The 21,980-nt window shown below is 42.4% G+C and overlaps 1 protein-coding gene across 1 annotated transcript in view; it reads right to left on the bottom strand.

Annotated features, from left to right (window-relative positions):
• LOC138765336 (phospholipid phosphatase-related protein type 5-like) overlaps positions 1–21,980 on the bottom strand; it is a 161,933-nt gene that overhangs the window by 96,398 nt on the left and 43,555 nt on the right. The window lies entirely within an intron of this gene.

Raw genomic sequence — 21,980 nt, 5'->3', positions numbered from 1 at the left:
GATTGTGTCAGGAGACAGTTGTAGGTCTGGAGACACATGCAAGCCAGAATTAGCAAGTGTTAGGTTTCCTTCACTGAAAAGTAATATTAATTGGGATATTATAAAAATCCAGTTTCATTATTAATTATAAATAAATCTTGACCGAAAAGCCAATAATTACATTTAAATTCAACTGCTACAAAATTTCAAGGATTAGTACTCACTTCTCAACATTATCAGTCAACTTAGTTACTAATCTAATTTAAAGCGCTAACGTTGCAATAGTCTAGGATACCAGAACATTAGATTATAAATCAACCTCCATGACCATAATTCTTATAACCTGCTGTTGTTTGATACTCCCGTGCAAAGCATATAACGGAATGATTAATCATAATATGATCATTAACAAAAGGTGCCTGGAGAAATTAATGTGAGAATGCTGGACTTCAGAGAAGCAGTTTGAGGACTTGGTGCCACATGAAGAATTTAATATTGTAATAACAACAGCTTCTAATGGGCATTTAAATCCTGATGGGAATTCAAATAACTGGCATTCATTCAGTTTTGTTTGCAGAAAACCTGAGGACAAATTAACTCACTACATCATTTTTTTTATTAGCTCCCCAAATGAGGTCCCCAGAGCACACCCAGATCTACATTTCTCCTTTGCCATCACCCCTTCTGTTAATTTATGTTTTGTCAATGCCTTCTGAGTTTACCATTCCATCAAGATTCACTTTTAATTTCCCTTCAGTTCAATCAATATTTTTTTCCACCTGAAACAAAACACTGGAGTAAATCAGAAACAAAACCCAAGTGCTCCCTTTGTAAACAACACAATCCTTGTATCCCAGCAGGGTTCTGTACTACCTCTTTATTCATGCCTGTAATGAGTTTATTGTTGTACACTGTTGTAGCAGCCAAACATGTACAGTAAAACCCCTGGTATCCAGCACCTATGGAGACTGGTAGATGCCAAATAAATGAATTTTCCGGTTGCTTGGGACTGCATGTTGCATGATAGGTAAACAAATGGCGAGGTGCACCAATTTTAAGCTTTGCCTATTTATTTTCCACTATGTTTTTTCTAGTTGCTTGAACCTGCTGGTTGCTTGAATTCCAGATAACAGGGATTTTGCTATACTTTGTAAATAAATACTACAATAGTATACATTAATTTAAAAAAAAATTAAAACAAAATGGAAGAAGGATAATATTGTTCCCACTTATCCAACAGCAAGAAAAAAAGAGCATTAAAGTCATTTAGACAGATTTTAGTACTTGTAGGATTATTTTATGAACAGTGTGGTAATGGGAAGTTCAAATGCCTGATAGCCTTGAAAGGAAATTGGTCTTGAACCCAGAGATACTGGACTTCTGGCTTTACACCTTCTGCCTAAAAGATAGCAGTGAAAAGAGTAAAAACACAAATATGTTGAAAGAACTTAGCAGGTCATGCAGCCCACCACCCCCCCCTCCCCTTAAGCAGCAAAGAAATATAACCATCAACGTTTTGAGCCTGAGCCCTTTAAGGGTGCTGCATAACCAGAGATCCTCCTATATTTATGTGTTTTTAACTACAATCACAACATCTCCTTTCACGTTTTACTCTTTGCAGTAAGAAGAGGTCTTGTGTGATGTGGGTCCTTTAGGATGTTGGTCGCCTTCTTGAAGCAGTGCCACCCAGGGAAGTCTTTAATGGATGAGAGGTCAGTGTCTGTGATGGACCTTCAGCAGCTTTCTGTGATCTTGGGTACAAACAAAGCTGAGATGCAGCCAGTCAGTATACTCTATATTTGCCTTTTGAACAGGGTACATATAGTCTTTTCACCAGATTAAAGTTTCTCAAAACTGTTGGTTCTATATTTAAGGGACATCTTTTGGCATTTAGTTTTATAGAACAATTCCAAACTCAAGATTTTTCTCCAAATCTTGCTCTATTTTTCAATGCAATTCTTCTGCCCAGAATCTCATCTGCTGTCACGTAGATAGTGACCTTGCCAATGCAATATTCCAGATTCTTAGAATATTCTGTAGGTAATTTTTTCTGGTCCAGATATTGGAATTAAAATTATGGCATAATTGTCAGCAGTTCTGGAGTACATGTGGGCAGACTTAAACACAAAAAAACCAACAAGTTTCTAGTTGTTAGTGACACCCTGGCCCATTACAGATTGTGCTAATTGATAGATTTATTGAACATCATCTCCAAAGACTAATGAGAAACTTGATATAAAATAACAAGTACATAGGTAATTTTAAAAATTGCGCACAGGGACATAGTCACTACCAAGCAAATTCTCTGTCGCCAGGAAACAAATTTAATATAGGCTCCTCGGTTAAGGGAGGGATGTGATAGATTTTAAAATGTTTGGGTTTTTTTTTGGATTTTTGAAAAAATTGTGATGGCATTTCCAGTTCTGGCATATTCTTATATTTTGTTTCAATTATTATTTCATGAAGTGTTAAAAAGGGGCAATTTTCTCTTCTAGTTTGCTGTCTGTGAAAATTCATCATTATAATTCATTGCTCAGACTGTTTGAGAGATCAGAAATACTGGAGGCCAAGCCTGATACCCAAAAACAAATGACATTAGGAATGAGGAGCTCCAATTTCAGGGGTCACCCAACCTTAGCAACTGGCACTCTTCTAAGGTAAAGGAGAGAGGCATTCCTTCATGAATGACCACAAAATTTCAGGACAATGTACATTTGCTTGCAATCCAATGGTGGTACCACTTAACAGAGTGGACATCTATATATGGGAAATGGCACCAACCATTTCCACTGCAGTCCACTGCAAAGGTGCAGCTGAGAAAACATTAAGTGGGCAAATGATTTTGGACAGCAGCAGATTTAATTATTTTATGTTCAAAAGTTCCACGAAATTCTGCTGATAATGTCATTGTAGAAAAAGGACAAAAATGCTAAAGAGACTCAGCAGATCTTTCAGCATCCATAGGAGGTAATGGTATGTAACCAATGTTTCAGGCTGAGCCATTATTCAAGGTATATGCAAAAAGCAGACAGACACCTGAATTTAAAGTCTGGGGGAGGAGCATAGATCAACAGAAAAAAAGATGAGAATTGGACATGGATAGGATAACAGGGGAGAAAGGGTGAGAACTGATCAAGGGAGGGGGTGGTTTGCTCTGTGAATACAGATCTGGAGGAAAGGAGACAGACAGGAAGGAAAAAAAGAGCTAGAGGAAAGAAGAAGCAAGGATAGGAGAAGAGGACTGACAGGGAATTGGTGTGAGGAGGCGTGGGGGGGAGGAAAGAAGTGGGGGTGGCAGGGCTAACTGGAACCAGAAAAGGATGTTAATGACATCCAATTGGGGTTGCTCAGATGAAATATGAAGTATTGTTCCTCCAATTCACAGCTGGTTTCAGTCTGGCAGTGCATGAGACTGACATGTCAGCATGAGAAAGAATGGAAAATTAAGATCCCTGCTATTGTAGCACACAGTGTGAAGGTGCTCAACGAAACAACCTCCCAGTCTCTCTAATGAAGAGGAGATCATAATGGGAGCATCGGATACAGTAGATGACTCCTGGAGATTCACGTGAGCATTGCTTCACTTGCAAGGACTGTTTGTGGCTCCAAATGTTGGTGAGGATTGAGGTGTGGGTGCAAGTGTAGCACTTCCTGCAACCACAGGGGTAGTTACCAAGGGGGCAGTTGGTGGAAAGGGAGAGGTGGACAAAGGAGAGGTCTCAGCAGAAGGCAGAGAGGGGAAGATGTGTCTGGTGGTGGGATTGTATAGCAGGAGGTGAAAATGGTGGAGGCTAGTGGGGCTATAGATGAGCACAAGAGAATGATATCTTTGTTGCTTGTGGGGGCAGGGTAGATGTGCAGTAATGGAGGATATGCAGGTGAGGGCAGAGTTAATGGTAGTGGAGGGGAAGCCATGGTTTTTTGAAGAAGGTGGACATCTCGGATGATCTGGCATGGAAGACCTCGTCTGGGAGCAGGTGTGACAGAGGAATTGAGAGAAAGCAATGGAATACTTACAGGGAAGGAATGTGAAGAGATTTAGTCAACGTAGCTGTGGGAGTTTGTGGGTTTGTAGATGTCTTTGAGCTTGTCTCCCGAGATTATGTTTAAATTAGATATACAGCACAGTAACAGGCCATTTCAGCCCATGAGCCCATCCCACCCAATTACACCCAATTGATTTCCAACCTCCAGTATGTTTTGATGGAGACAGAGAAATTCTGAAAGGGGAATGTGACTTGCCAAATTTGGACTAAGTGAATTTGAGGTCAGGGTGGAAGTTAGCAGCAAAGTGGATAAAGGCAAAGTCATTAATGAGGTAGAGGAAGTGGTAAGGTGCCTTGCCTGTGTAGGCTTGGAGCATGGATTGTTCCACATAGCTAATAAAAAGCCAGGCATAGCTGGGGCTTGAGAGTTATGTCATGGGTGTTATTACTCATTGAGAGAATTTAGTTTAACAGACAGCTGTTCAAATATAATTAGGCAACAGTTTTATAATTTAATTTACTATAACAGCTATTTGCAAATCAGCTTCAATTCTCTCCCCTCCCCCCACAAAGTGGTGGCATCTTTTACCTTTATTGTTATATAACCATATAACCACTTACAGCACAGAACAGGCCAGTTCGGCCCTACTAGTCCATGCCGTAGCAAATCCCCACCCTCCTAGTCCCACTGACCAGCACCCGGTCCATACCCCTCTAGTCCCCTCCTATCCATGTAACGATCCAGTCTTTCCTTAAATGTAACCAACGATCCCGCCTCGACCACGTCTGCCGGAAGCTCATTCCACATCCCCCCCACCCTCTGCGCAAAGAATTTTCCCCTTATAATTTTCCTCTTATAATTTTCCCCCTTCAATCTTAAACCATGCCCTCTAGTTTGAATCTCCCCCTTTCTTAATTGAAAAAGCCTATCCACATTTACTCTGTCCCTTTTAAAATCTTAAACACCTCTATCAAGTCCCCTCTCAATCTTCTATGCTCCAGAGAAAAAAGCCCCAGTCTGCACAACCTTTCCCTGTAACTCAGACCCTGAAATCCTGTCAACATTCTCGTGAACCTTCTCTGCAATTTTGTTTATATCTTTCCTATAATTTGGTGACCAAAACTGTACACAGTACTCCAAATTTGGCCTCACCAATGCCTTCTACAATTTCATCATAACTTCCCTACTCTTGAATTCAATACTCCGATTTATGAAGGCCAACATTCCAAATGCCTTCTTCAGCACACCATCTACCTGAGTATCAGCCTTGAGTGTACTATTTACCATAAACTCCTAAATCCCTTTGTTGCTCTGCACTCCTCAATTGTCTACCATTCAATGTATATGACCTATTTAAATTTGCCTTTCCAAAATGCAGCACCTCATATTTATCTGTATTAAATTCCATCAGCCATTTCTCAGCCCACACCTCCAGCCTTCATAAATCACCTTTTAATCTACGGTAATTTACCTCACTGTCCACAACACCACCAATCTTTGTGTCATCCGCAAACTTGCTTATCCAATTTTCTACCCCTACATCCAGATCGTTAATATATATATAACAAATAATAGTGGACCCAGGACCAAACCCTGAGGAACTCCACTAGTCACCGCCTCCAATTGGACAAACAATTTTCCACCACTACTCTCTGACACCTTCCATCCAACCACTGCTGAATCCATTTCACTACCTCCTTATTTATACCTAATGCCTCCACCTTTTTACCTAACCTCCTGTGGGGAACTTTGTCAAAAGCTTTACTAAAGTCCAAATAGACAACATCCACAGCTTTCCCTTCATCAACCTTTTTTGTAACCCCCTCGAAGAACTCAATCAGGTTTGTCAAGCATGATCTACCCCTGACAAAACCATGCTGATTACTCCCTATCAATCCTTGTACCTCCAAAAATTTGTAAATAGCATCCCTCAGAACACTTTCCATCAACTTGCCCACCACAGACGTCAGACTTACAGGCCTATAATTCCCAGGTTTGCATTTGGACCCTTTCTTAAACAGAGGAACTACATGCGCCACCCTCCAATCCTTTGGTACCACCCCCGTGGCCAGTGACATCCTAAATATCTCTGTTAATGGCCCCACTAACTGTCCACTAGCCTCCCTGAGTGTCCTAGGGAATATTTTGTCTGGTCCAGGAGATTTATCCACCTTTATCTTTTTTAACACAGCCATCACTACCTCCTCGGTTATCCTAACATATTGAACTCATTGGAAACTTTAACATTATAAATCAAAATAAAACATGTTTAATCAAACAAAAATGGCCTAAGAGACCAGTTTCTGGGCTGTAATGTTCTAAATTGCTCATTCAGGTAGGCAGAGAGGGAACGGTTGGCCATCAGGCAGAAGGAGGGAGGCAGGGGAGCCTCAGAGTACATCTCAATCAAAGATACTTTATTTCCCATGTTGGATTTGGTGGAGGTGACAGGCTCTCTACAAAATGCAGCCAATACCAAGATTGTGGTATTGCTGGTGATTCAGTGGCACTGGCTGGGCAAGAATGGGAAGGTGACGGTTTAAAAAAATTCAACTGGAAACATCAACTGTTTCTACTTCTGTGAATGCTGTCTAACCTGTTGAGCATTTCCAGTGAAAAATCTTTCATCTTAACAGAGTGTCGACATCTATAGAGGGCATAGCAGACATCAACAGGGATTTTTATCTGAAGACTGCACCTGGAAATTGGAGTCAGGTGACTCCGGCAGTTGGATTTGAAAAACTCAGATCAGCAGGAAGCTGATTATGCAATAGAGATCAAGTGATCCAGGGAATTTGTGACACAGGGTGGTATTAATTCAACTCAGCAGTCTCAGGAGTTAGTACTATTGTCTGGAGTTCCACACAATGCCTGGAGCAGTAAATTGGAAATTCACAACTAATTAGCTTTATTTTTCCTGCATTGCTGACCCCAATGTGATCTGCTGTTTCATGTACATTTACTATCTTACTTCATTCTACTATCTACACTAGAGATGTCCTTTTCATCCATGGATGAGAGAGGAAGGGAATCAGTCAACCACCATTATATCACTCACTGTGTTGGTTATTTTGAAGCTACCACTGACCTGGTGTTATGGTTTGTGCAGGTGGAAGAGCAATTTTCTACAATGAACATATCACAGGAGACGTGCTTTCCTTTTGTTATTGCCTCTTTAAAACCAGAGGTGACATATGAAGTGACTTCTTAATTTCTCTGTCAATTGAAGACAGTTATAGCAAACTTCGTAAGGCTGAGTTGATCAGACACAGTAGCATTTCAGAACAGCAATGTTTACACCACCTTATCTCAGAAGAGTTGGCAAATGCTTCAGCTGTTAGGAGACAGCAAGCTGGAGCTAAACATATTCAGTTATTTTTACAGAACCTGCCTGATAATGTTAGTCTTATCCTGGGATCAACATTAGAGACTGGAGATGTTGACAAACTTGCTAATATTGCTGACAGGATCTTAGAGGTGGCTATGCCAGGCAGCTCAGTGCAGTCAGTGCTCCTGAGCTTCCTTCCATACAGCAACTGGAAATGATGGAACTGTGGTGTACTGTTGATCAACTTGCACATGAAGTTCAGGCGTTCACCTGCTGTATCACTGGAGAGACAGCTGAAAGGCCAGCATTGTTCATGGCAGGGGTGCAACCATCACACACTGGCACCAAATGCTGGTATCACAAGAGATTTGATGACAAGGCTCAACTCTGGGTGCCACCCTGCTCTCAAGCTAAACAGCGGGGAAACACCCAAGCCAGGGACTAGGACCAATGGGTCTTCCTGGTGTGGAGCTGCACAGTAGTCTGCTATTTTACCTTATAGACAAACACCAGGGCATTTGTTTTCTTGTAGACATCAGAGCAGAAGTTAACATTCTCCTTCCATCATATCTGATATCCATGGTACTTCCACTACCATTCAACTATCTGTCAATCTTTGGCTTGGCTTCGCGGACGAAGATTTATGGAGGGATAAATGTCCATGTCAGCTGCAGGCTCGTTTGTGGCTGACAAGTCCGATGTGGGACAGGCAGACACAGTTGCAGCGGTTGCAAGGGAAAATTGGTTGGTTGGGGTTGGGTGTTGGGTTTTTCCTCCTTTGTCTTTTGACAGTGAGGTGGGCTCTGCAGTCTTATTCAAAGGAGGTTGCTGCCCGCCGAACTGTGAGGTGCCAAGATGCACGGTTTGAGGCGATATCAACCCACTGGTAATGGCAGGCACCAAGAGCTTTCTTTAGGCAGTCCTTGTACCTCTTCTTTGGTGCACCTCTGTCTCGGTGGCCAGTGGAGAGCTCGCTATATAACACGATCTTGGGAAGGCGATGGTCCTCCATTCTGGAGATGTGACCTACCCAGCGCAGTTTGATCTTCAGCAGCGTGGATTCGATGCTGTCGGTCTCTGCCATCTCGAGTACTTCGATGTTGGAGATGAAGTCGCTCCAATGAATGTTGAGGATGGAGCGGAGACAATGCTGGTTGAAGCGTTCTAAGAGCCGTAGGTGATGCCAGTAAAGGACCCATGATTCGGAGCTGAACAGGAGTGTGGGTATGACAACGGCTCTGTATACGCTAATCTTTGTAAGGTTTTTCAGTTGGTTGTTTTTCCAGACTCTTTTGTGTAGTCTTCCAAAGGTGCTATTTGCCTTGGCGAGTCTGTTGTCTATCTCGTTGTTGATCCATGTATCCGATGAAATGGTGCAGCCGAGATAGGTAAACTGGTTGACCGTTTTGAGTTTTGTGTGCCCGATGGAGATGTGGGGGGGCTGGTAGTCATGGTGGGGAGCTGGCTGATGGAGGACCTCAGTTTTCTTCAGGGTGACTTCCAGGCCAAACATTTTGGCAGTTTCTGCAAAACAGGACGTCAAGCGATGAAGAGCTGGCTCTGAATGGGCAACTAAAGCAGCATCATCTGCAAAGAGTAGTTCATGGACAAGTTGCTCTTGTGTCTTGGTGTGAGCTTTCAGGTACCCCAGATTGAAGAGACTGCCATCCGTGCGGTACCGGATGTAAACAGCATCTTCATTGTTGAGGTCTTTCATGGCTTGTTTCAGCATCATGCTGAAGAAGATTGAAAAGAGGGTTGGTGTGAGAACGCAGCCTTGCTTCACGCCATTGTTAATGGAGAAGGGTTCAGAGAGCTCATTGCTGTATCTGACCCGACCTTGTTGGTTTTCGTGCAGTTGGATAACCATGTTGAGGAACTTTGGGGGGGCATCTGAGATGCTCTAGTATTTGCCAAAGCCCTTTCCTACTCACGGTGTTGAAGGCTTTGGTGAGGTCAACAAAGGTGATGTAGAGTCCTTTGTTTTGTTCTCTGCACTTTTCTTGGAACTGTGGTGTACTGTTGATCAACTTGCACATGAAGTTCAGGCGTTCACCTGCTGTATCACTGGAGAGACAGCTGAAAGGCCAGCATTGTTCTGAGGGCAAAAACCATGTCAGTAGTTCCTCTGTTTGCGCGAAAGCCGCACTGTGATTCTGGAAGAACATTTTTGGCGACGTTTGGTATTATTCTATTTAGGAGAATCCTAGCGAAGATTTTGCTTGCAATGGAGAGCAGCGTGATTTCCTTGTTGTTTGAGCAGTCTGATTTCTCGCCTTTGTTTTTGTACAGGGTGATGATGGCATCACGAAGGTCCTGAGGCAGCTTTCCTTGGTCCCAGCAGAGCTTGAAAAACTCAAGCAGTTTGGCATGCAGAGTTTTGCCGCCAGCCTTCCAGACCTCTGGGGGGATTTATCTGTCAATAAATTGTCCATTTCAACATATGGAGAAAGATCATTCACACTTAATTTTGGCCTGTGGCATGTTTTTAGGTGTTTAAAAAAAAAAATAAAATATACATATATATATATATATATATATATATATAAAATCACTGCCAATGTAACCACTCCCATCATCGGAGTGGATTTCTTACACGAGGATGGACTACTGGAAGATGTCAAACACCGCTAACTTATTGACTTCACTCCCAGCTTCACAATTCAAGGGATCGTCAGCAATATGCAACATGTCGGTCATCTGTTTTGATGACAACATCAACTACATGCTTTGACACCCTTCTTTTGTATCCAGAGATTACTCGCCCAATTTACAAATATACCACGGTCAAACACTGTCACCAACCATATACAAACACATGGACCGCTCATTTCAGCTTGGCCTCTCAACTCTCCTTTGATCGTCAGCAGATTGCTAAGGCTGAATTTGATCATACGGTGGAAGCGGCAATCATTCAATAGTCTGACAGCATCTGGTCATCTCCCCTCCACATGCTTCCCAAGAAGACACTGGGAGATGGGCACCCCTGTGGAGACTATTGTGCCCTGAATGCTTGTGCAATGCCTGATCGGTATCCCATCCCTCATCTCCAGGATTTTTCATCGTCTTTTAGTGGATGTTGCATTTTCTCTAGGATAGATTTGATTCAGGCATACCATCAAATACCAGTGGAGCCTGCTGACATACACAAGACAGTCATCACAACTCCTTTTGGACTTTGAGTGGGTGCATATGCCGGTTGGTTTACTAAACACAATACAGACATTTCAGAGGCTGATGTGGTTCGTGGTTTTCCTTTTGTCTGTGTTTACATAGTACACGCTGTAGCCAGTTCAACAGACAACGAACACGAGATTCATCTTAGTCTAATTTTTGAGTGTTTGCGTGAGTTATCAACCCAGCCAAGTGTCATTTTGGAGTATAGTTATTCATCTTTCTGGGCTGTATAGTTGATGAACACAGGATTTGGCCTCATGGCGACAAGGTGAAAGTCATCCGTGATTTTTTCATTCCTTCATCACTCACGAAGCTGAGGGAGTTTCTTGGTTTGATCAAATTTTAAAAAAAAGACGGTTCATCCCACACCGCGATGACATACTCCAATCACTCACTGATTTGCTGAAGAACAGTGATGAAGAAAAATTCATCTATCACACACAGCCTTCCACTGTGCTAAGAGTTATCAGGCTCGTGCAGCTGCACTGGTTCATCCTTGACATAACGTTCCATTATGTCTCATTGTCGATGCATTGGACGTTGGAGTAGGTTGAGCTCATAGATAGTGCCTGGCAACCACTTGCCTTTTTCTCCAAGCAACTTCAACCTGCTGAGACCAAGCATAGCACATTTGGCTGAGAACTGCTGGCAGACATTTTCGCCATCTACAACGATCACAAGCCTTTAATGTACACTCTTTGATTGCAATTCTCCTCTGATATTCAATATGTCAAAGGGAAGGAAAACAGTAGTAGATGCACTGTCATGCCTGTATGTAAATGCATTGCATACCTCCTCTATCATCAATTTTCAGCAACTCACCTGTGACCAGGAGGCTGACGATGACTGGGATGCAGTTCAACCATCAACCTCACTCTCATTCAAGCAAGTAATGGACATAGCTGGTGTGATGTATTTACTGGTCATGAATGTCCCTATGTTCCCAAGAAAGGTCAGCAGTCTGTTTTCAATGCTCTCCACGTTATGTTACATCCTGATACAAGGTCTACACAGAAGCTGATAAATCTCACTTTGTATGAATAAGGATGTTGAGCAGTGGGCTAGGAGCTGCATCACCTGTCAGAAAACCAAAGTTCACCATCATACCAGAGCTCCTTTGACATATACGCTAAGTACAGTTATATTCTCACCTGTATAGACTGTTTTAGCAGGTGGGCTGATACTATACCTATTCATGATATGATGGCTGAGACAGTAGACAGAGTTTTGATCCACCATTGGGTAACATGTTACAGCACACCATCTATGATTATGACAGACAGGGAATGACAGTTTGAATCCCAACTCTCATGAACTGACCAATCTACTTGTTAGTACATGCACAACAGCCTAATGGCATTGTTAAACATTATCGTCGTCAAGGCAGCATTAAAAGCCCAGTAGAACCCAAACCAGTGGTGTAAGTACTTGCCAATTGCATTACTGGACATCCATACAGTGGGAAAAGACCTAGGCTGCACAAAGGTTGAACTAGTGTATGGGACTACACTAACAGTATCTGGACATATGGCACCTGATCAACCTACATCAGTACTAGATAACTAATTTTGTTCATCGACTATGGCAGTACATGACAAATATCACTCCCACCCAGAGGCATACACAAAGTCTTGTATCGCGTGTACCAGCTGAGCTCAGTTCATGTTCACATTTATTCATTAGACATGACCCAGTGCATCAATCCCTCCAGACACCATACACTGGACCATACAAGGTGACACACAGGTCTCCCAAGTATTTCACTCTCAATATACAAGGCAAGAGGTAGTCTGTTAGCATCAACCATCTTCAAGTTGCTCAGTTAGAAGAGTTTTTAAAGCCACATCGACAACCAGGAATGAACCGGTTGTGCCAGTAAGTAGAAACACTACTACTACCTCCTATGGGGAAAAACAACTCCACCTGCAACACCTCTACCTGAATAAACAACTATATCTTGGAGAAAAGAAAACTGGCCTGCTCATTATGCACAATATTTCAACACCTGAAAAGACATCTGTAATGCTACATTTATTTCCTCATTTTCAATTGCTTGTGCCCACACTTAGTGCTTTGTAATCTTGGAGGGGGCTATTGTAGCCGACTTCAACAGGGATTTTATCTGAAGGCTGCACCTGCAATTGGAGTCAGGTGACTCCAGCAGTTGGATTTGAAAAGCTCAGATCAGCAGGAAGCTGATTAGGCAATAGAGATCAAGTGATCCAGGGAACTTGTGACACAGTGGTATTAATTCAACTCAGCAGTCTAGGGAGTTGGTACTGCTGACTGGAGTTCCACATGCAGCAGTGAGTAGGAAATTTACAACTAATTAGTTTTTTTCTTCTACTATAGGTTAAGGTAGAGAATACGAGATCTAGAAGGAATGTCACACTGATTGATATCTGCTCGAGAGGGTGATGCATGCTGGTGCTCTCACTACATTCAAGAGTACGCCAATAAATTCTTGAAATGTTGTGACAGAGTGATTCAATTCTGATTAGTGGACACATTTAAAAACTATTCACACAGATTCAAAAATATTTAAAATAAATAAGGCATCTAAAAATAAGAAACAGTAGAGGTCATTAGGCCCACAATATCCATGCCAACTGTGGTGGCTATTTAAACTGTACCTCTGCCTGCACATAACCCTTCATTTCCACTTAGTTTATGCATCTGTCAAATGCCTCTTAAGTCTTGTTATCTGCTTCTATCACCTCTGGTAGCATGTTCCAGGTACATACATGTGCTTCACACATTTTTTTTTAAACTTTTCCTCAACATGCCCTTCAGCATTTGAAATGTTTACCCTAGCCACACCTCAATTTTTACATACATCTTTCAGGTTATCCTTCAGCCTCTGATGGGTCCAGAGAAAGCTCTCCAAGTTTCTCCCCCCACCCCCCCATACTCTTCTAATACCCTTTAATCCATACAACATCCAGGTAAACCTCTTCTGCACCAGCTCCAAAGCCTTCACATCTTTCCTGTAATGTGGTACAAGAACCAAGCACAATACTCAAAATGTAACCTAACCAATGTTTTACACAGCAACATGCCTCCTGACTTCTGATGAAGTCCATTATGTGCACTCTTTACCACCCGATTGACCCATGTTGCCACTTTCAAGGAGATAAGGACTTGCACTCCAAGGTTACAGTGGGAAGTGCTTACCATTTGTAGCTCCAAGCACTTCAATTTTTGGGTTTAAGTTGGGTCACCATTGCAAAAATGCTCAGTTAATCTCAACAAGATATACAAAAATATTGAATTACTCCGACAGATCAGTTCTAAGAAAAAAAATAGCCTACTCTATCCATTACACTTTCAGTGAGCATTGTTCCAAATATCCTATCAATTTGCTCCTACATTATCTACCTCCATACCTTACTACAACCCAACTGCCCTTTGACCAACCAGTCATTAGCCATCAAGTTCTAAGTATTACAAAAGGTGTAATATAAGTAATGGAAGGAAGACCAAGCCACAGGCTTTCAAGGCTAATAAGCCATTCATAAGATTGTAGTTTATCTGACTATTGGCCTCACCTCCATCTTAATTAGAATAATACTCAATTTCCCTAGGCTTAGAATATATTCAGTGGTACCATATCCACAACTTTCTGGGGTTGAATTGCAAAGATCCATCACTCCATGAAAAGAAATTCCTCCTCATCTGTGTCTTCAATATTACAGCCTCTTCCCTCTTGTTCTGGATTCACTTACTGAAGGAAGCAAACTCAACCATCATCCCACTATGACTGCGTGCATCACATTGGGGAAGATTTTCCACTGATCTTGCAAAATTGTTGATAGTTACACTGAGGTATAATGGCTTCCACAAATGAAAACAAGAATTTGTTGTTGCCACCTGATCCACACACAATTAATCAAAATCATGAATGATCACTTTAATCTCTGCTTTGCTGAACTGGGCAGCACAGTTACAGTGCCAGCGATTGGGACCAGGGTTTAAAACCCCCTGCTGTAATGGGTTTATACATTCTCCCTGTATCTGTGCGAGTTTTGCCCAGAACTCCGGTTTCCTCCCACCATTCAAAAAAGTGTACTGGGACTTGTCAGTCAATATTACAAGTATATCGTAGTTGGGCAGCACAGGGATCATGGACTGAAAGGGCCCGATTGTCTAATTTTTTTTTAATCCCCATCTCCTTTGGTCCACTTCAGAAATCTATCAAACTGTTTTGAATGAACTCAATAACCAGGTCTCAACCAGCTTGAAAGAATGCAGAATTCCAAAAGATTTATTGTAACCCACAAGAAGAAATTTTCTTCATTTCAGTCCTAAATTACATATCTGTATGAGACAGAAATCCCAGGTCCTAGATAACTCAGCTGGGGGAAACATCTCTTCATCTAGCCTGTTGAGCCCTGAATTCTGTACAGTTTTATGGCAATGGGATGGGTCAAGTGACGGAGGTTAGTGTTGGCGAGCACTTCGGGTCCAGTGATCATAATACCATCAGCTTCAATGTCATTATGGAAAGAGAGAAATCAGGGCCAAGGATTGAGGTTTTTGATTGGGGAAAAGCTAGATTTGAGGAGATGCGAAAGGACTTGCAGGGTGTGCATTGGGAAAATTTGTTTTATGGGCAGGATGTAGTAGAGAGATGGAAGTCTTTTAAAGATCAGATTTTGAGAGTGCAAAAGCTTTATGTTCCTGTTAGGTTAAAAGGAGGGGCAAAAGGTTTGAGAGAGACGTGGTTTTCAAGGAATATTGGAAACTTGGTTCGAAGAAAAAGGGAGGCGTACATTAGATATAATAAGCATGGAGTTAAGGAGATGTTTGAAAGATACATTGAATGTAAGAGGAATCTTAAGAGAGGAATTAGGAAAGCTAAAAGAAGGTACGAGAAAACTATGGCAAGCAGGGTGAAAACTAATCCAAAAGAGTTCTACAAATATGTTAATGGTAAGAGGAAAGCTAGAGACAAAATTGGTCCCTTAGAAAATCAGAGCGGAAAACTGTGTGTGGAGCCTAGAGAAATGGGGGAGATATTGAACAGTTTCTTTTCTTCGGTATTCACTAAGGAGAAGGATATTGGGAGATGTGAGATTAAAAAAGCAAATTGGGTAAATATGGGGAATATAGAGATTACAAAAGGTGTAGTTTTAAGGCTTTTGAAGAATATAAAGGTGGATAAGTCTCCGGGACCAGACGAGATCTTCCCCAGGACATTGAGAGAAGTGAAGGAGGAAATAGCAGAGGCTCTGGCGGTAATTTTCCAAATGTCATTAGATATGGGGATAGTGCCGGAGGATTGGCGCATTGCGCATGTGGTTCCGTTATTTAAAAAGGGTTCAAGGAGGAAGCCTGGCAACTATCGGCCTGTAAGTTTGACGTCTGTGGTAGGTAAATTAATGGAGAAAATTCTTAGAGATAGTACTTATAAACATCTGGATAGACAGGGTCTGATCAGGAGCACTCAACATGGATTTGTGGGAGGAAGGTCATGTTTGACCAACCTGATTGAATTTTTTGAAGAGGTGACTAGGAATGTGGATGAGGGTAGCGCAGTGGATGTTGTCTATATGGACTTCAGTAAGGCCTTCGATAATGTACCACATGGAAGGTTAGTTAGGAAGGTGCAGTCTTTAGGTATAAATTTTAAGATAGTCAAATGGATTGAACATTGGCTGAAAGGGGGAGGCCAGAGAGTGGTAGTGGATAATTGTCTGTCAGGTTGGAGGCCGGTGACCAGTGGTGTGCCTCAAGGATCTGTATTGGGCCCATTGTCGTTCGTTATATACATTAATGATCTAGATGATGGGGTGGTGAATTGGATTAGTAAATATGCAGACGATACTAAGATAGGTGGAATAGTGGATAATGAAGAAGTTTTTCAAGGATTGCAGAGGGATTTGGGCTGCTTAGAAAAGTGGGCTGAACAATGGCAGATGGAATTTAATGCTGATAAGTGTGAGGTGCTTCATTTTGGTAAGAAGAATCAGAATAGGACATACGTGGTAAATGGGAGAGCAGAAAGATTTAGGAGTAACGGTACATCGTTCCCTGAAGGTAGAAACTCACGTGAATAGGGTGGTGAAGAAGGCTTTTAGTATGCTGGCCTTTATCAATCATTGCATGGAATATAGGAGTTGGGAGGTGATGTTGAGATTGTATAAGACGTTGGTGCGGCCTAATTTGGAGTTCTGTGTGCAGTTCTGGTCGCCTAATTACAGGAAGGATATAAACAGAGTGGAGAGAGTGCAGCGAAGGTTTACCAGAATGTTACCTGGGTTTAAGCATCTAGAGTATAGGGAGAGATTGGACAGATTAGGTCTTTATTCTTTGGAGCGTAGAAGGTTGAGAGGGGATTTGATAGAAGTATTTAAGATTATGAAAGGGATAGACAGAGTGGATGTGGATAGACTATTTCCGTTAAGAGGAGGAAAGATTAAAACAAGAGGACATGAGTTAAGAATTAAGGGGCAGAGGTTTAGAGGTAACATGAGGGGGAACTTCTTTACTCAGAGAGTGTGGAATGATCTTCCGGGAGAAATAGTGGCGGCGGAGTCAATTGTATTATTTAAGAAAAGGTTGGACAGGTATATGGATGAGAAGAAGATGGAGGGTTATGGGCATTGTGCAGGGAGGTGGGACTAGAAAGGGGTGTTTGGTTCGGTGCGGACTAGAAGGGCCTAATGGCCTGTTTCCGTGCTGTAATTGTTATGTTATGTTATGTTATGTTAATTCAGAGCCAGTTTACTCAAAACTTCTGATACATCAAACATGCCATCCTAAGAATCAGAATTTATTGTCATAAACATGTCACAAAATTTAGTTTTGTGGCGGCATCATAAAACAAATATCGCTATAGATTACATTTCAAAAATAGATAAATAGTGCAAGAAAATAGGAAATGATGGCAGAAGGGATGAAGCTATACGCGTGTTGCTATGTTCAATGAGGTTTTCTCTGAGCAGCTGCTGTGTCTCAGCTCTGATAAATACCCGATTCTCCCACACTGCCTCGCCTGATCTTTGTAGCTATTGGTTTGCAATCGGGAGTCAGGTTTGGAAACAGTGCGGAGCGGAGGGGAGAAGAAATCAATATTGAGGGTGGAGAGACCACATGTGGTGTCCAGCTTTTGGGACCTTCCATTCTGTACTGTGATTGAAGGGAGTAGGCCAGAGCACTCCATGGTCAAGCTTTTAAGGTTACACAGGAAGTTCAGGCCCCACAACACAGGAGTACATGAACCCTTCAGTAAATACCATCAGAACAAAATTCCATCCCCTTTACAGTTAGATGCCCCTGGATCATTACAGAGTGCAAGTGTGAAGCGAGAAAAATACAATAGTCTATCAGGTACATCCTTAATTGCACCACAGAGCCATTGCAGAGTTTATAAAGCTCTCTGTGGAACCAGCGTCTATTAAGGAATCAGCCAAATGTTAGTTTACTCTCACTTTCATCATCAAGTTATTTAATTGGTGAGGTATTGCCTGAACCAGGACAACTGATGCCAGTGCTCTGGAAACCATGTCACTCCCCATGCTGATGTGAACTCTCTCCTCTTGGCTTGTAGATAGACAAGATTGTGTTGACCATGAGGTGTGGCTAGATGGCCACCCTCCATCTTGATCTGATGATAGACTAGGTGGTGCTGACCTAGAGGCACAGCAAGATGGCAACCATGGCTTCCTGTGATGCTTCACTTCTAGTGGCGAGTCCCGCCATGAGACGCAGAAAGACGCCAGCAGTGAGCAGCACGGAGAAGCAGAGGCCAGTCCTTCAGTGATAATTCGGGGGTTGTACACAGTTGCCCTTTTTGGGTTCCCTTTAGCCCAGCAGACCATAATCTTGTGCGCTTGAATCCTTTGCAGGGCATCAGGCACAGGGGTGATGTGCCTGTCCACAGAAATAGCATCCTCAGTCGTGCATGGCCACATTGGCTGGTGCTGGGGCTGCAGAGGTCACAGATGCCCCAATTACCTGGTCCCATTTTCACCAGTGAGATAGTCAGCTCCTAGTTGGGCCTGCTCAAGTGCTTTTGCCAGCTCCAGGTTATTGGCCAAGTCTTTCTTCCCCAACTCCAGCAGTCACTGCCTCATGTACCTCAACATCATTTCTGCTACAAGGATGTCCCAGATTTGTTCCTCCTCTCACCCAGGTTGTGGCTGCTTCATAGTGGCATTTTCTGGTGAGGGCCTACAGTTCAAGAACATAGTCGTTCATCGACTAACCCAGATGCTGCAGACTTTGAGAGTCAGTGCCTCAACAGCATCATTCTGGGGCCTCATGTAGTGGGCCTTCAAGCCTTCTATGGCCAACTTGTAGGTAGCACAGTCTCTGATGACAGGGTACCCTTTGGGGCTGACTAGAGAGAGAAATGTTGATCACCGTAGAACATCCAAGTTGAAGACATCTTGTATGGCTGTTAGATAGGACTGGAAGCACTCCAGCCAGGAGGTGAATTTCTCTGGGGCCTCACGGTACTGAGGGTCAATCTGGAGCATGCCTGGCTTCAACAGGGCTTCCATCCAGTTTCAAAGTTATTAAAATTGTTGCACACCAAATGTACTCAGACAAGTGAGGAGTTACAATCAATGGCCAGTAGGCAATAGTTCTCTGGTGAATCTGAGCCAAGGCGGGAAAACCATGGTTTATATTGGGGTAGATGAGGGTGGAGCCAGCCATCTGAACAATACATACAGTGAACTCCAGTTCACTGCATTCAGTGCCTCAAATCCAGGCAATATCCTAGTAAATCTTCTCTGCACACTTTCTAACTTACTGACATATTTCCTGTAGTTTGTGACCAAAACTGCACACAATACTCCAAATTTGGCCTCACCAATGTCTTAAACAACTTTACCATATCATCCCAACCCCTATACTCAATACTTTGATTTATGATGACCAATATTCCAAAAGCACTCTTTACAACCATATCCACCTGTGACACCACTTTCAGGGAATTATGTATCTGTATTCCCAGATCTCTCTGCTCTACCGCACTCCTCAGTGCATTACCATTCACCATGTATGTCCTTTCTGGGGTTGTCCCTCCAAAATTCAACACCTCACACTTGTCTGCATTAAATTTCAGCTGCCATTTTTCAGCCCATTTTTCCAGGTGGTCCAGATCCCTCTACAAGCTTGGAAAACCTCCACTGTCCACAACACCTCCAGTCTTGGTACAATCTGTAAACTTGCTGCTCCAATTTACCACATTGTCATCTTTATCAATGATTTGGATAATAAACAACAATGGTCCCAGCACTGAACCACAAAGCACACCATTAGTCACAGGTCTCCAATCTAAGACGCAATCATCCATCACTATTCTTTGGTTTCTCTTGTCCAGCCATTGTTGAATCCAGTTCACTACTTCACCATGAATACCTAGCGTCTGAACATTCCTGACCAACTTCCCACGTGGAACCTTGTCAAAGGCCTGACCTAAGTCCACGTAGACATAACCTTTCCTTCGTCAATTTTCCTGGTAAGCTTCTCAAAAAAACTATGAGATTGGTTAAACATGACCGACCACGCACAATTACTATCTCCAATTAGTCCTTGGCTATCCAAATAATTGTGCATCTCTTAGACCACTCACTGGCCTATAATTTCCAGTGTTAATTTTGGAGCCTTCTTTAAACAGTGGAACAACATGAGCTTCTCTCTAATCCTCCAGCACCTCACTTGTAGCTAAGGACATTTTCAATAGTTCAGCCAAAGCCCCTGCAATTTATATACTAGCCTCCATCAAGATCCGAGGGAATATCCTGTCATGCCCTGGGGATTACCCATCCCTTATCTGCTGTCAGCAAGCACTTGCTCCTCTAATTTATACATGTTCCACGGATCTCACTGATTGTTTTCCCTGAGAAAATACTGATTAAAAAAAAAACCATTTCAGATCCTCCCCATCTCTTCTGGCTCCATACAAAGCTGACCACTCTGATCTTCAAAGGGACAAATTTTGTTCCTTACTATTCTTTTGCTCTTAAAAATACCTGTAGAAACCCTTAGGATTTCCTTCACATTGTCTGCCAAAGCAACCTCATGTCTTTTTTTGCCATGCTGATTTCTTTCTTGATGTTTTTCTTGCATTTTTATACTCCTCAAGTGCCTCATTTGGTCCAAGTTGAATATACATGCTATACATCTCTCTTCTTCTGAGCCAGATCCCAATATCCCTCGAAAACCAAGGTTCCTTATGCCTGCTAACCTTGCCTTTAATCCTGGCAGGGACATACAAACTCTGCTCTCAAAATTTTACCTTTGAAAGTCATCCACTTTCTTTGCCTAAAAGCAACTTATCCCAATCCATGCATTCTAAATGCTTTATCATTTCTTCAAAATTGGTTGATATGGTTCACAGTGTGAGAAATAAATTTTAAAAAAAATTGGCCTTCTTCCAATTTAATCTCAACTTGAGGCCCAGACCTATTCTTATCCATAATTTACTTAAAACTAATGGAACTGGACCCAAAATGTTTCCCTACACATACTTGTGTCACTGACCTGACTCATAACCGAAAAGGAGATCCAGTATTGCACTCACTTAGTTGGCACCTCTATATATTGATTTAGAAAAGTTTCTTGAACACATTTGACCAACTCCAACCCATTCAGCCCTTTTCTAGTCAATGTGTGGAAAATTAAAATTCCCCATCACCACCTTCGGTTTCCTGCAGCCATCTGCTATCGCTCTACAGATTTGCTCCTCCAATTCATATTGCTTATTGGGAACCCACGAGTGTGTCATACTTTCCCATTCCTCAGCTCTACCCATATAACCACAGTAGACGAGCCCTCTGGTCTGTCCTGCCTGAGCAGAGTTGTGATATTTTCCCTGACAAGCAACACCCCCTTTCATCCCCTCTATTCTATTGCATCTAAAGCAATAGAAGCCCAGAACATTGAGCTGCCAGTCCTGCTCCTGCTGCAACCAGGTTTCACTAATATCCACAATGTTATAATTTTCCATGCCAATCCAGACTTTAAGATTGTCTGCCTTTCCTACAATACTCCTTGCATTGAAATAGATGCACTCCAGAAAATATCCACCATGTACAACCCTTTAATTTCCAGCAGTGTCTGTAATTTTCACATCTTTTCCCTCCTCCAATCCTCTATCTGCTCTGGAACTCTAGTTCCCATGCCCCTGCAGATCTTGATTAACCTCCCTGGAGCAGTACTAGCAAACCTTCTTGCAAGGAAATTAGTCCCCCTCCAGTTCAGATGCAAACTATCGCATCAGACTAGGTCCCACCTTCCCTGGAAGAGAGCCCAATGATCCAGAAACCTGAAGCCCTCCCTCCTGCATCATGTATTTAGCCACGTGTTAAGCTGCATTATCCTCCCATTTCTAACCCAGTGGTTCTCAACCCTTTTCTTTCCACTCACATATGACTGTAACTGTGCCATAGGTGCTCTGTGAATAGTAAGGGATTGCTTAAAGTGGTATGTGAGTGGAAAGAAAAAGGTTGAAGACCACTGTTTTAATTGTATTTAATTGACTTGTTATATGCAT

Source organism: Narcine bancroftii, chromosome 5, assembly GCF_036971445.1.
Source record: "Narcine bancroftii isolate sNarBan1 chromosome 5, sNarBan1.hap1, whole genome shotgun sequence".
Taxonomy (NCBI): domain Eukaryota; kingdom Metazoa; phylum Chordata; class Chondrichthyes; order Torpediniformes; family Narcinidae; genus Narcine; species Narcine bancroftii.
The sequence above is the reverse complement of the archived record's forward strand: the minus strand, read 5'-3'. Positions and strand labels throughout refer to the sequence as shown.